The 13,138-nt window shown below is 37.1% G+C and overlaps 1 pseudogene; it reads right to left on the bottom strand.

Annotated features, from left to right (window-relative positions):
• Nucleotides 1–9,707: 9,707 nt before the first annotated feature.
• Nucleotides 9,708–10,601, bottom strand: LOC144308943 (poly(A) polymerase alpha-like; annotated as a pseudogene).
• Between the last annotated feature and the right edge of the window lie 2,537 nt (nucleotides 10,602–13,138).

The raw sequence follows: 13,138 nt of genomic DNA, 5'->3' as shown, positions 1-13,138 counted from the left end.
AATTTCAGGAAATATTTGGGGGCTTTGGGATATAATGGTGATTGCTCTCTGGGAAATTCTCATCCCATTACTATCAGATTTTTTTTTTTAATAGGAAGGTCATACTTTTCTTCCCTAACCTAATTGTTTTTCTAAGAGTTGTAGACATGGCTGGCAAAATAAGTCAGAAGTATGAAGAGGTAACGTGAAGTTTACAGTACATCCATTCTGGATTAACATAACTATAAATTTATTTCCTCAAGGCAGATATCTGTGATTTGGAAAAGCTGTCATTTAACATACCTTCAGATAGGCACAGAATCAACTGATTGGTGAAATATGGATGAGATTTCAAAGTATCTATCTATAAGCACAAGGTCTGCTTGATTACTATATGGTATAATAAATTCCTAAATTCTTGGTTTAACATTATTTAACTAATTTTGTCATGTTTTTTTATAAAGACACACATATTTGCTGATATGATTTTATTCAGTAAAAACATCAAAATAACATATTTTATTATAAAAAATTTAACCATTGTTATTGAGTGCTTACTAATATCTAGGCAGTACACTAGGTACTTTACATACATTATTGCATTTAATTCTTAAAATAATCCTGTTACCTATTATTATAGTCATTGTAGGCGGGGGTTACATAGATTTGTCAGATTAAGGATGTATCAATCTATAGATACGACCATTGATTTTTGGTGATAATCAAAGTAATATAACAACACATATTTGACCACTACATGTAATTTGCAGTATCCTGGCCTATTAGTAGTTAGCTTTTTTCTCAGAAAGCATAATGGGATATTTTCATATTGTATTATAAATAAATCTTCTAGAAAATATGAATGCTCTGCATCAGAAATAAAGAACAAAGACATAAAATGAACATACCAAAACACCAAAGTAATCCCATTTTAATTGATCAGACTAATATTTTATAATGTCATTGCTCATACCAACCACTGTTCTCATTTTACATTTGGATGTATACCTTCTAAATACTAATATAGATATATATTGATAGCTACATAGAATATGTTTAACTAGGATCACATTAGTTTTATCACTGATATGCTTTTAAAAACTTAAGGTAAGGTTCGCTTTATGCATATACTGAGAAATTACTTGAAGCCATAATTTCTAATGGTTGTATTCCATCTTATTAATTAAATTATCTGTTTTTGAGTATTTAATTTATTTTCTGATACAGTACTTGATTCTTGCAATCATAATTTGCAACCTTAATCCTGTGCTCATGATAAATCTAAAGTTTCATATCTGTTCAGAGCTATATATAATGCTGGATGTATGTTTTACTATGTAAAAGATGGTTATTAAACCATAATATCTATATTATCTAGGGTGGTATAATTTTATTTGAAATGGGAATATGATAAACAGTTTATATCATATGTCTTGTTGACTAATCTTAATGGCAAAATGACCATGGCTTTCAGATTAAAAACTGTCCTTAAGACTTCAGTTTAATAAGTTAGAGAAGAAGAGAAAAGGTGAAAGGAAATTATCGGTTATCATAAACCAACTCAAACAATCTATAATTCCTCCTTAGTCCTGTGATACATAACTAAACATACTTCTGCTGTTCCAGGATACTTTATGAATGATGACAAACATACTCAGGTATTAGTAAAGTCTTCTTTTGTAATGAAGTTTCTTATTTTTGTATTGAGTTAGTCCTTTAGTATTTTTGAACACTTTTTTTTTTTTTTTAGCAGAGAAGATATGTGAGGGACATAATGACCAGAAGTGAGTACCAACCATCTGTTGTATAGTAATAATTTTAAGGTATTCAGTGATGCCTTATTTAATGGTTTTTAAGTTTGCTTTTTTGTTTTAGGAAGAAGCTTCATTACTGACAGAGATATATTGTCATGAGAAAAGAACGGAAAAGGTGATATTCTGCTTGAGAATGCCTTCACATACACCTGGTCTTGTGACACTGTTTACTACACACCCACTAAAGCCAACTTTATTTTTTTTAAAGCCAACTTTAAAGAGAACTGTGAAAACTAGGTGAGGAAGTCAAAACTAATAAGAGCCCCCTAGCCAATGGTATATTGATCCCAGATCCTCCTTTTCTGGTTCTGTCAAATGCACTGCCCCGTGGGTAACACTCAGAGCCTAGATGTGCTGTACAGTGTATGCTAGTAGCCAAAACCAATGAATAGAAATTACTTAACTTTCAGAAGATTCCATAGGCAGTAATTAAAATCCTGAGATTGAACAATAATTCTACAGGCATTATAACAGTAGTGATAATGACCAAAGTAAAAATAGGATGGTGTGGTTTCAAGTGGAGGGAAATAAGATTGAGTGATTTAGATGAGGCTAAGTTATGAAAAGCCATAAAACTGGATGGTGGGGCACCTGGGTGGCTCAGTCAATGAAGCATCTGACTTTTTTTTCAGATTTTTTTTGCATATTTTTTTATTGGAGTTCGATTTGCCAACATATAGTATAAGCATCCGACTCTTGATTTTGTGTCAGGTCATGAGATCTATCCCCACACACAGCTTAAGATTCTCTCTCCCCCTCTCTCTCCACCCTTCCACCCCTCATATCTCCTCTCTCTTGCTTGCTCTCTCTCAAAAAAAATGTATGGAAAAATCTAGAAGTGATGCAGCAAATAAAAGGAAGACCTTTAATTTGGCGGAATGAAAACATTTTAGGAAGATTAATCAAGGATAATGATTTTATCTTTTAGTTTCTAGAAACTAAATAAAATATTGAATTACATAATGGATTAAGAACATCTTATATTATCAAGTTCACTTAGTAGAGCATAGAAGCAACCTATATAAGTATGTTCCATGATCAATGGTTGCTAGAAAGATGAGTCAAATCAGTCTTCAATCAAGTAACAGCTTTGAGCACAAATAAGACAAAGTAACAAATCATTCAAAAGGGGCATATCAGGAAAAACATGAATTAATAGAGTATAAGATGCCCTAAAAATTAGGAATCTTATCTAGTTTCTACCACCATTTGAAACGGCTTTTCCTAGTTCATTGGGCCTCATGGACCTAGCATGGAAAATGAGGGATTGGAAATCATTATCTCAAAAGTTTCACCTTGCAATATACTTCAGCAATTCTAAAATACACACTTTTCACATTTTAACTTCTCTGAAATCAGGACATGTCTGTATCTTCCAATTGCCATTGTCCAGCTAGCAATTATGTTGTATTTGTTGTTGCCTGCTCATATGCACTCTTGGTCATAGCTTTTAATAGCATTTCAGCTGAGTGATGTTACTAAACATGTTGAGTTTCATTGCTTTACAATTTTATCAGTAATTACAATATCGTTTGTTTTGGAATACAGAATTACTTGGCCATGAAAATACAGCAGTAGGGCACAAATTTAATGCTATTAAAGCAAATATTTATCATTGGGGGAGTGAACACAATTTCATGGTTTTGTGCAAAGAAATACAAAAATGCTTCATGAGACCTAAGAGAGAGTCCCAACATGAACAGACATTGCCATTGTAGGATTTGTTACATTCTTTTGAAATTGCCTAATGTACTCCAAGCTATGTCACTTTAGGCAGGGGAATTTTCCAAATATCTTGGAAATAAGGGATCCCTGGGTGGCTCAGCGGTTTAGTACCTGCCTTCGGCTCAGGGCGTGATCCTGGAGTCCCAGGATCGAGTCCTGTGTCGGGCTCCCTGCATGGAGCCTGCTTCTCCCTTTGCCTGTGTCTCTACCTCTCTTTCTCTCTGTGTCTCTCATGAATAAATAAATAAAATCTTTAAAAAAAATCTTGGAACTAGAAAACTTCAAACCAAAAAAGCTAGTATGGCCAGATCATGTGTCATGCAGGACTTTCATTAAAGTAATATATCATAATTTAAAATGCGATCTGGTTCTTCCTTAATCGTTTTAGTGCGCCTTACAGTTGATGCTGTTTTAGACCCGAAGAAACATGATATGTGATTCTAAGCAGCAAAAATTGATTTTTCAAATTTCAGGCATTATCTCACATATTTTACTCACATGTATGATTCCAGATCTCTTATGTAGTTGACTGTTAAGTTATGCAGTGTCTTAAAAAATTGTTTTAAATGCACAACAGATTGGAAAAACAATTCCGTTTTTTTATGGGAGGAATACAAGTTTTAGTCTTCTACTTTACAATGTCTGCATAAAACTAACTATAGAATCAACATTACATCCAATTTTGTACTTGTAATATCGCAGGGAACTTACGAGCAAACTCTAGACAAAGGGACTGAAACACTATGGATCATTTATTGAGCTGCACTGACAGCTGGGAATCATTAGAAATAAAGATTTTTCTGCCCTTAATTCAGTTGTAATCATCCTACACAAAAAGTTATGATCAGAGGCTAAATGTAATCCCTGCATCAACAGTCTTGATAATTTTTATAACTTTCAGTTTTCAGAATCCAAATGAGAAATCCCCGTTTACTGTCCAATTATGAAGTGTCGTCAAATTCTATAATACCAGAGTGAATTCGGCACAGTACTTACCTACATACTAAATAGAAGGCTTAAACTGTGAAAAACTGCTCTCCAACGTATATGTTTTTTAAATAGCCGACTCTGCAACATTTTCCCAAGAGTTGCTTTTCTGGGCTTTGTGCGTCACTTATTTTTCTTCATGTGTGCAGCAGAGTTTTGCAATTATTGGCCATCTTTTACTCATGATTTCCCTTGTAGAAGATTGATTAGCACAATCAGTCACTGGAAAGCAATTTTCATCACCAAAGGCAGCTTCTTTTCTCTCTTGATTAGCAGCCCCGCTGCAAGTTATTCAGCAGAAATAGATAATTCACAAGAACACTGCCAGACGAACCTTCTGATAAGAAAAAGAGGGTTGAACCTGAATATTGCTGACAGTATCCCAGGTAGACAAATGATCAATGAAGCCTTGGTGCCTCTTGTCTTTGTGGTGTCCTCTTTTATTTAGAGAACTGGGCCTTCGGTACTAGTTTTGGCTTTTCTTGTTTCTGCATGAATCTGTGGGTCTTTGGGAACACTCATGTGCCTGTCATCTGTGTGAAGAGAGGGAGAATGCCTATCACATATCACTATCACAAACCAGTGATTTTCTTCTTTCTCTATGTGTTCTGTTACTCATACTGAAAGCAGTGTCTGTCTGAAGGAATAAGTCAAAGGAAGTTCAAGGGAACCGGATAAGTGTTTATTCCTTTAAATCATGTACTATTTCGTAATAAATATTAGCTCTCCAGTTTTCACTTAATATAATTTTAGGGAGGAAATATTTGGGTTGTTAGAAGGATGAAAGGGGAAGTTCAACAGGTCTTTCCTCCTACTGCTTGATTTACTTTCGCTGTTCAGAAAGAATAATGCCTAGGCGAGAAGCAGAATAGAGGGGAAACGTTAACAGATTTGGGGACCGTACTTAGTACTAGGCCCACATAATAGCTCAGTGGTTTGGGGCAAGTAAATTAGCATTTTTTAATCTGGTCCTCTCATCTGTAAAATGAGCACAACCTTGTCAGCATTAGAGGTTAATATATACAATAGCCCAACTCATAGTAGGTTCTCAGTAAATGATAGCTTTTTATTACCTGCACCTATTATCTACTTATCTTCCTATCTGTTTATTTATTTAGGGACCTAGATACGCAGATAGATATAATAACATAGAAGACTAAGTTGGAGCTGAACTTTCCTCCCCTTATCTGGAGGTGAAGGAAGTAGAGAACCCTCATTTAAACATTTAACTTCAACATGGTTTTAGCTCACGCAGTGCTGAAATACCAAGTTGCCCAGACAGTGCTGCTGCATTAGATGAAAAAACAATTTGGCCAGCCAAAACCAAATGGAGAGCCATTTCATTTTTTCAGTTTTAGTCTCTAAAGACATGGCTATGTATGTTTACACAGCCTCTTTCCAAAAAAGGTCTGTGTTAGATCTAACTCGGGCAATATGTCCCCGATTTCATAACATCTTCCAGATTTATGAAAATAAATGCCATCCACTGTTGTTCTTGGGTCTATTCATCATAAACTACAGTGTGATACCCGTAAAATGTCAAGTGGGTCATGCAAGCTTCTCCCCAGGACTCTTCAAGGATTTCTCATGATACCTGAAATAATATTTTGAATCCTTTGGGAGCTGACTGTGCCTTCCTCTGCACACTGTCTGCACTCCATTGCCTTGCCGATGCCCTGTCTATGCTATGCCCGCCTGGCCTTCTTTCATTCCTTCTAACACCCAAAGTTCTTACCTCATGGACGCTGTGCATTTTCCTCCTTGCCCTTTCCATAGCTGGCTTCTTCTCATCCTTGAGGATGTGCTGCATATTATTACTTTTCAGAGGGGCCTCTCTTGAGTTTTTGATTGAAATTGGGTTTTCTGTACACTTGAACGATACAAATTTACACTTCATACAATACTCATATCATGGCTTTTCTCTGTGCCTATTTATTTGATACGAGGTTTTCTCCAAACAGCTTTATCTCTTTCACCCAACACAGGAGCTCTAGAGCCTAGCACAGTGCCAATTTTGCTCAGAATAGATGAATTAATGCTGTCTCAGCTCTCCTTTAAATGGACTGGACAAAGTCAGTCAATGGATCAGTTAAAAATAAATACATATATCTCCCTTTCCAAGTATCGCCTGTCCATGTGGCTTTGTTTTGACTTTTTTCTTTTTCAGGTGGTTATAAATGGTAGTTATAGAAATTGTTATTAATCAGCTCTGAAATGTTTTCTATGTAGTGTCATGAAGGGTATATGGTTTAACTGATGGGTAGAGGGATTCAGGAAATGTCAAGAGGCCACAGTGCTATTTGGAGCCATGGAATCAGGGAGAAATCTCCTATACCCAGGTGATCAATGGAGTCGAAAGATGCAATTTAATGGAGTCCAACATGCAATTTAAATTTACTTGGTATAACATGCTTATACATTATTCAATAGAATGCTGCTTAAAATCACATCCTATTCACTTTTGGCTTGGGGCCTCAAAAAAAAGTAGAGTATGTGTCTCATATTAAGTGTTCCCTTAGGGTAGAGGGAAAGGAACAATCCTGAGACACAGAGTAGAGGATCAGAATTAATTTAAGGCAGACAATCAGAGCTGGAGCTCTCTCTCTTCTCTAACACCTCTACCAGGAATTTACAAAAATCCTTGGTGGGACATTGGGCTGTCTACAAGGAGTCAAGACTAATATTATCCAGATTTTTTTAAGGTCCTAGACTGTGTATCTAACAAAGAGGTTAGGGTTGTTAAGCTTAAGGGCATCATATAGTTGACCCAGGGTTACAAGTATAATAATTTCTTAAAAATAAGCTTCAGATATTTTTTTTTATAAGCTTCAGATATTGATGTTAGTAATATTGTCTAGGAATTATTCAATGATTCAGCTAACACTGTCATCTCTGCCATTAAATATTTCATAAGCCCATTAAACCACATGAAAATATGTATAAAAAATTGTTTTGGTTCTTAACCTGTTACAGTAGTCCAGGCCCCAGGAAGGCAGCTTTCTATATGTTATAACATTTTGTAACTGTAACTTAAAAAGTGCTATATGTGTGCAATGAGGTAGTTAATAAAATGTTTTTGAACTACACATACATATACATAGTAGAAAGATATACACATATCTATATGTGCTGTTATACAGTATATAGTATATATATCAACATGTATCTAGTTGAAATATTACAAATTATTTCTCAAGATAACTTCTAAACGTATAGATAATAAAAACTATCATTAATGGGCACCTGGGTGGCTTAGTCAGTTAAGCGTCTGCCTTCCACTGGGGTCATGACCTCAAGGTCCTGGGATCAAACCCCACATCATACTCCCTGCTCAGCGGGGAGTCTTCTCTCCCTCTGTCCCTTTGCAGCACTTGTGCTCTCTCTCTCATTCTCGCTCAAATAAATAAATAAATAAAATCTTTTAAAAACCCTATCATTAAATTTATCTAACCATTTAAAATAAAATCTAAATCTCTAGCTCTCTAATGTTTGTTCTCAATTAATAGCTCCAAGCTATTATTTTTATATTCTTAACATTAAAAATATTATGTACTTTTGTCACAGAAAATTAGAAATACTGAGCACAGTTAAATATATTCACAATCCCAACTCCTTTAATACTAAACATTTAGCATATTTCTTTCCCTAATTTTTCTCCTTAAGCTTGGTATTGGTTATTGCTGCTATTTCTTCCTCCCTTTCTCCTTCCCTCCTTTTCTTTCTTTCTTTCTTTCTTTCTTTCTTTCTTTCTTTCTTTCTTCTTTCTTTCTTTCTTTCCTTTCTTTCTTCTCCCCTTCCTTCCTTCCTTCCTTCCTTCCTTCCTTCCTTCCTTCCTTCCTTCCTCCCTCCCTCCCTCCCTCCCTTCTTTTTCCAAAGTTTTTTATGTTAAAAACATGTTTTTAATGAGGGAATATATCTTCTGCTTACAATATAGCCCTCTTGAAAGATAAAAGGAGATAAAAGATATTATAAGGCAAAACAAACTCCACTCATGTGATACTACATACATCATGTGAAAGCAACAGTCTGATCTCTAGGTTATGAAAACTAGAATTAAAAAGTCACTATCCCAATAATGTCCAACTTTTCCATTTGGCAAAGCTTGGATGCAATTCCACAATGTGGAATGTGTCATAAGCTGAATTTCCCCCATTGTCGACAAAATGACAAAACTGAAATCTGTGCCTGGAAGTTTCAACCTAAATCCATAGCTATATAAAACACCAGATACTACATTACGCCTGTTAGTATAACAATATTTTCTTAGGGAGTGGGAGGAAGGGCAAAGTGACTACAGAGAACAAATACATGGGAAGAAGCACTAGTGCATACTAGATAGTATAAAGTAACTGAAAAGAAAGCTTCAGTGCATCTCCTAAGGGTGTTAAGACAATACTCCAACTTTGAAATATTAATTTAGAAAGATAGAAGAAGAGTTTGAATAATTGCAATTTTTTTAAAATTTTTTTTATTTATTTATGATAGTCACAGAGAGAGAGAGAGGCAGAGACACAGGCAGAGGGAGAAGCAGGCTCCATGCACCGGGAGCCCGATGTGGGATTCGATCCCGGGTCTCCAGGATCGCGCCCTGGGCCAAATGCAGGCGCCAAACCGCTGCGCCACCCAGGGATCCCTGAATAATTGCAATTTAACATGAGAAGTGTATATATGATAGAATGGTGCCCAATGGAAGATTCATAAAACAAATTTAGAATAAGCTGTTTGTTTTCTTGGTCCAGATTAAGAAAAAGTAACTAAGTTTATCAATATGTGACATCCTTCATCCTATGGTTAGCCAATTAATAATAGCACCCTTGGGACACCTGGATGGCTCAGCGATTGAGCACCTGCCTGTGCCTCAGGGTGTGATCCCACGGTCCCAGGATGTAGTCCCACATCGGGCTCCCTGCATGGAACCTGCTTCTCCCTCTGCCTAGTCTCTTCCTCTCTCTGTGTGTCTCTAATGAATAAATAAATAAAATATTAAAAAATAATAGCACTCCTGCCTCTGCACTTACTGATGAGGTCTTCTGAACAAATGCTGATTATCCCAGTGAGGGAGGTCACCAAATAAACCTAAACTTTTTTTTTTCCAGTCATGTTAATCCTGTCTACTCTATTCTCATTTTTTAGCACTTGAAGACAACAAACAGGTTGAGTTGGAAGATATGGTTTATGGATCCCTGAAGTTGTTGACAGGTAAATCTGTTTTACTGAATCCTTGATAGCAGGAACAGGATTTGCAGGCTGACCACGGTTATTGGAAAGGTCCGTACTAAATGTTTTCTGAGGGGCCAACAGAGAAGCTCTTTGGTTTCAAGTTGAGTTGTATTTTATTTATATAACCTTGTTCATTTATTTCTGTTTTCTTATATCCACTTAAAGGAAGACCGTTAGTTTCTTTACTTGATTTATTCCCTTCTGTTTTGGTTTTCTTGGGATGCTCTTCTTTATTTGTTGAGGATGACCTCTTGACTCCTACTATAGGATTGCGTAATTTTGCTGCTATATTCCTTGAAGTTCTGGGTGGTTGGTTTACAAGACATGCTGAAGAATGAGCTCTAGGAACTGTTGGCTGTGGCAGTGGAGAAATGCTTACACTCGACGTATCCTCTGAACTTTCACTAGAATTTACTTGTGGCACAGACACTTCACTAGCCTGATGTTGCTCACACGTGTTGCTGTTACAACTGGAGCAACATTGTTACTGTCCCCAGAGCTATCAGAACAATTCAATGAACCAGTCTTCAGAGCACTAGTAGGTTAAGGCATAGGCATGAAGTTATCAGGACCCACTTATGAGTAGAGGCTGAGGTCACACAACAATGTCAATCTGACACCTTCTGTTGAATGATTTTGCCTTTTCTGAGGCACATGATTAGGTAGTCATTGAAGCTGATTTGCTTTTACATGCACTACAGCAATCTTCACACAAACCCCAAACATTTTGCTGCTTATTGCTTTCCTAGAAACTGTATCTGTGAAAGACTGAATATCATAGGGGAGAACAACATTGAGGTTATCAGAGTTTTTTGTTTTTGTAGACACTAAGTCAATCATCTCTACTGTATGAAATTCTTTCTTATTCTTTCTCATCCTCCTTTTAACTCTTACTGTGGATCAGTTTTCTCTCTACCCCTAGATGGAATTCCTGACATGGGCTCTAGTTTTTCCAGTCCCTTCTAAACAATAATAATTTAAAAACTCATCTCTTTAAAGCACTGACAAGTTCAATTTCATCTCATAATGACTTAATTCCAATCTAGTGTAGTGGTATTTCAAATGCCAAACTTCTTCAGAATTAGTTTTCTCCCTCTAAGCACAGAATTTCTAGGGTATTGAAAGCCTGTAATAGGAAAGGACAGGAACTAGTAGTGTCTTCTCTTAGCTGTTTGTTGATTACTATATGGCTATCCCCAGGGCAATGGTGAGGACGGGAGGTTAAGTGGCTGGTCCAGTTGGAATCTGATGTGGGGGCACTTTGGTGGTAGTATTTTTCAAATCATGCCTCTTTCCTTCCCAAGGGTTGCATTTACAGGGTCCTTAGCAATTTTCCTATTGGAGACCTCCCACTGCAACTCTTTGGTGGGAGGAATGCCTTGGTTATCTGGCTGGCTGCATACAACTTCACCCTTGCCCTCTGGGCTTTCAGCTATTTATAATTGGGATCCCTATGTATCTCCAATCAGTCATCTGGGTCAGGGTTAATATTGATAAAACCCAGATTGGATCCCTTTTTCTTTTTTTTTTTTAAAGATTTTATTTATTTATTCATGACAGACACAGAGAGAAAGAGAGAGGCAGAGACACAGGCAGAGGGAGAAAGAGGCTCCATGCAGGGAGCCTGACGTGGGACTCGATCCCGGGTCTCCAGGATTATACCCCAGGCCGAAGGCGGCGCTAAACCGCTGGGCCACCGGGACTCCTCTTTCAAGTTCATATTTGATCCCCAGGAACTGCACATCTGCCCAACCTTTGTTGGGAGAGGAGCTGGCTCCCAAGGCAGCCCTCTCCACTGTGCCAGCAGCAAGGGGCAGTACCAGTCATAGAGCTTGCTTTTAGAATTAGTAGGCAGAAGTCAGAGCTTGTCCTCTTGTTCCTCGAGCTCCTGGAACTATATTTAAAGATTTTCTTATAGATCTCAAAGCTCCTCTCATTTAAGTTGAGGGAAAGTGAAGCATAGCACGATTAAATATTTATTGAAATAAATCCTCTCACCACTACTGACCCCTCCACTCCCACTAGAGTGGGTAAAATGAGAAAGAAAATACTAGTGTTAATAAAGATGGGGAGCAACTAGAACTCTCATATACTACTGGTCGAAGTATAAATTGGTATAATAACTAGAAAATGCTTTGGCATTATATGCTATAGCTGAACATATCTATTCTCTATCAACAGCAATTCCACTCTTCAGGCCTATATCTAGCAGACATGTACACATATGTTCAGCAAAAGTATGTTCATAGAAGCTTTATGTCCTATATATGTACACAGCAGCACATACCAATATATCGAAAACACAGTATTGAGTAGATGAAGCCAGGCACAAGAGTATATATAATGTATGACATTCTATAAAATCCTTAACATTGGTCAAGTTCCTCTATGTTATGTTAACAGTCAAGAATAGTGGGGTGATTGGCTGGAAGAAGCTTGAAGGAGGAATCCATAGTGCTGGTAATATTCTGTTTCCTGATCTGGTGCGAGTGTGCTGGGCAAATTTAGTTTCATAAGATTTTATTGAGCTGAACGCTTATAATACATGCACTTCTGCTTTGGATATAATACTTGAGTAAGAATTATAAAGCAAAACAAAACCAAAACAAGCCAACAAAAACGAAATTAACTGTCTTGACTTTTTAATCTCACCCTCTTCTCTGAACTGGAGATAGGTGATCTGTTAATTGTGTAACACTCAGCATTGGGCCACCCCCTTTGCAAATCCTGCATAGATGAGCCAGCCCCTTGGCTTAGATCTTGTGGTTACCAGGCAACTATTGTTCTCTTCTCAGCCTTTGTGGCCTCTTTCTGAGCCTACAGGAAGAACTGCATTTATCATCCTGTGACATAAATGATATGCTTGGTACAAAGCTATCAGAAACTTAGGGACCCAGATGAAGGCTCTGCGCATGCTCATCGGTAGCTCCTGTAGGTCATGAGGTACCCAAAGCGTTAAAACAATAAAACCTTACTGACTGGGACCCAAAGCAACAATGTTTCTACGTTAGCCTTGAGGGTCACAATTCCAGACTCATTCTGCCCAGATCTTTTGCTAATATCTCTATTAATTCATGTGGGCTATGGATTGACACAGCGATGAAACAAATGGGAGGGCTTTGGGAAAATATGTCAGAGGGGAAGAGAGATGTAAGCTATTAGTCTTTGCTAATTCTTTTACCATGATGCAGGCAGGCCCTCTTTGAAATGAGCAAATATTTAAAATACTTTGAGTCAGGTTGTTCTTTCCCATATCCACACACAGACTCTGGACCCCAAAGAGGCTGCACCTGTTGAAGCAGTGCCCGAGTAGCAGGATATTTGGATGGACTCTCTGAAAGTGAATTACTAGTTGCAGGCATGAAGATTTTTATGTTTCAGGATACACACTAACATTGTTTTCTGTTTGGCAA

This window comes from Canis aureus, chromosome X (assembly GCF_053574225.1).
Source record: "Canis aureus isolate CA01 chromosome X, VMU_Caureus_v.1.0, whole genome shotgun sequence".
In the NCBI taxonomy this organism is placed as follows: Eukaryota; Metazoa; Chordata; class Mammalia; order Carnivora; family Canidae; genus Canis; species Canis aureus.
Note: the sequence above shows the minus strand (reverse complement) of the source record. Positions and strands in the feature narration are given on the sequence as shown.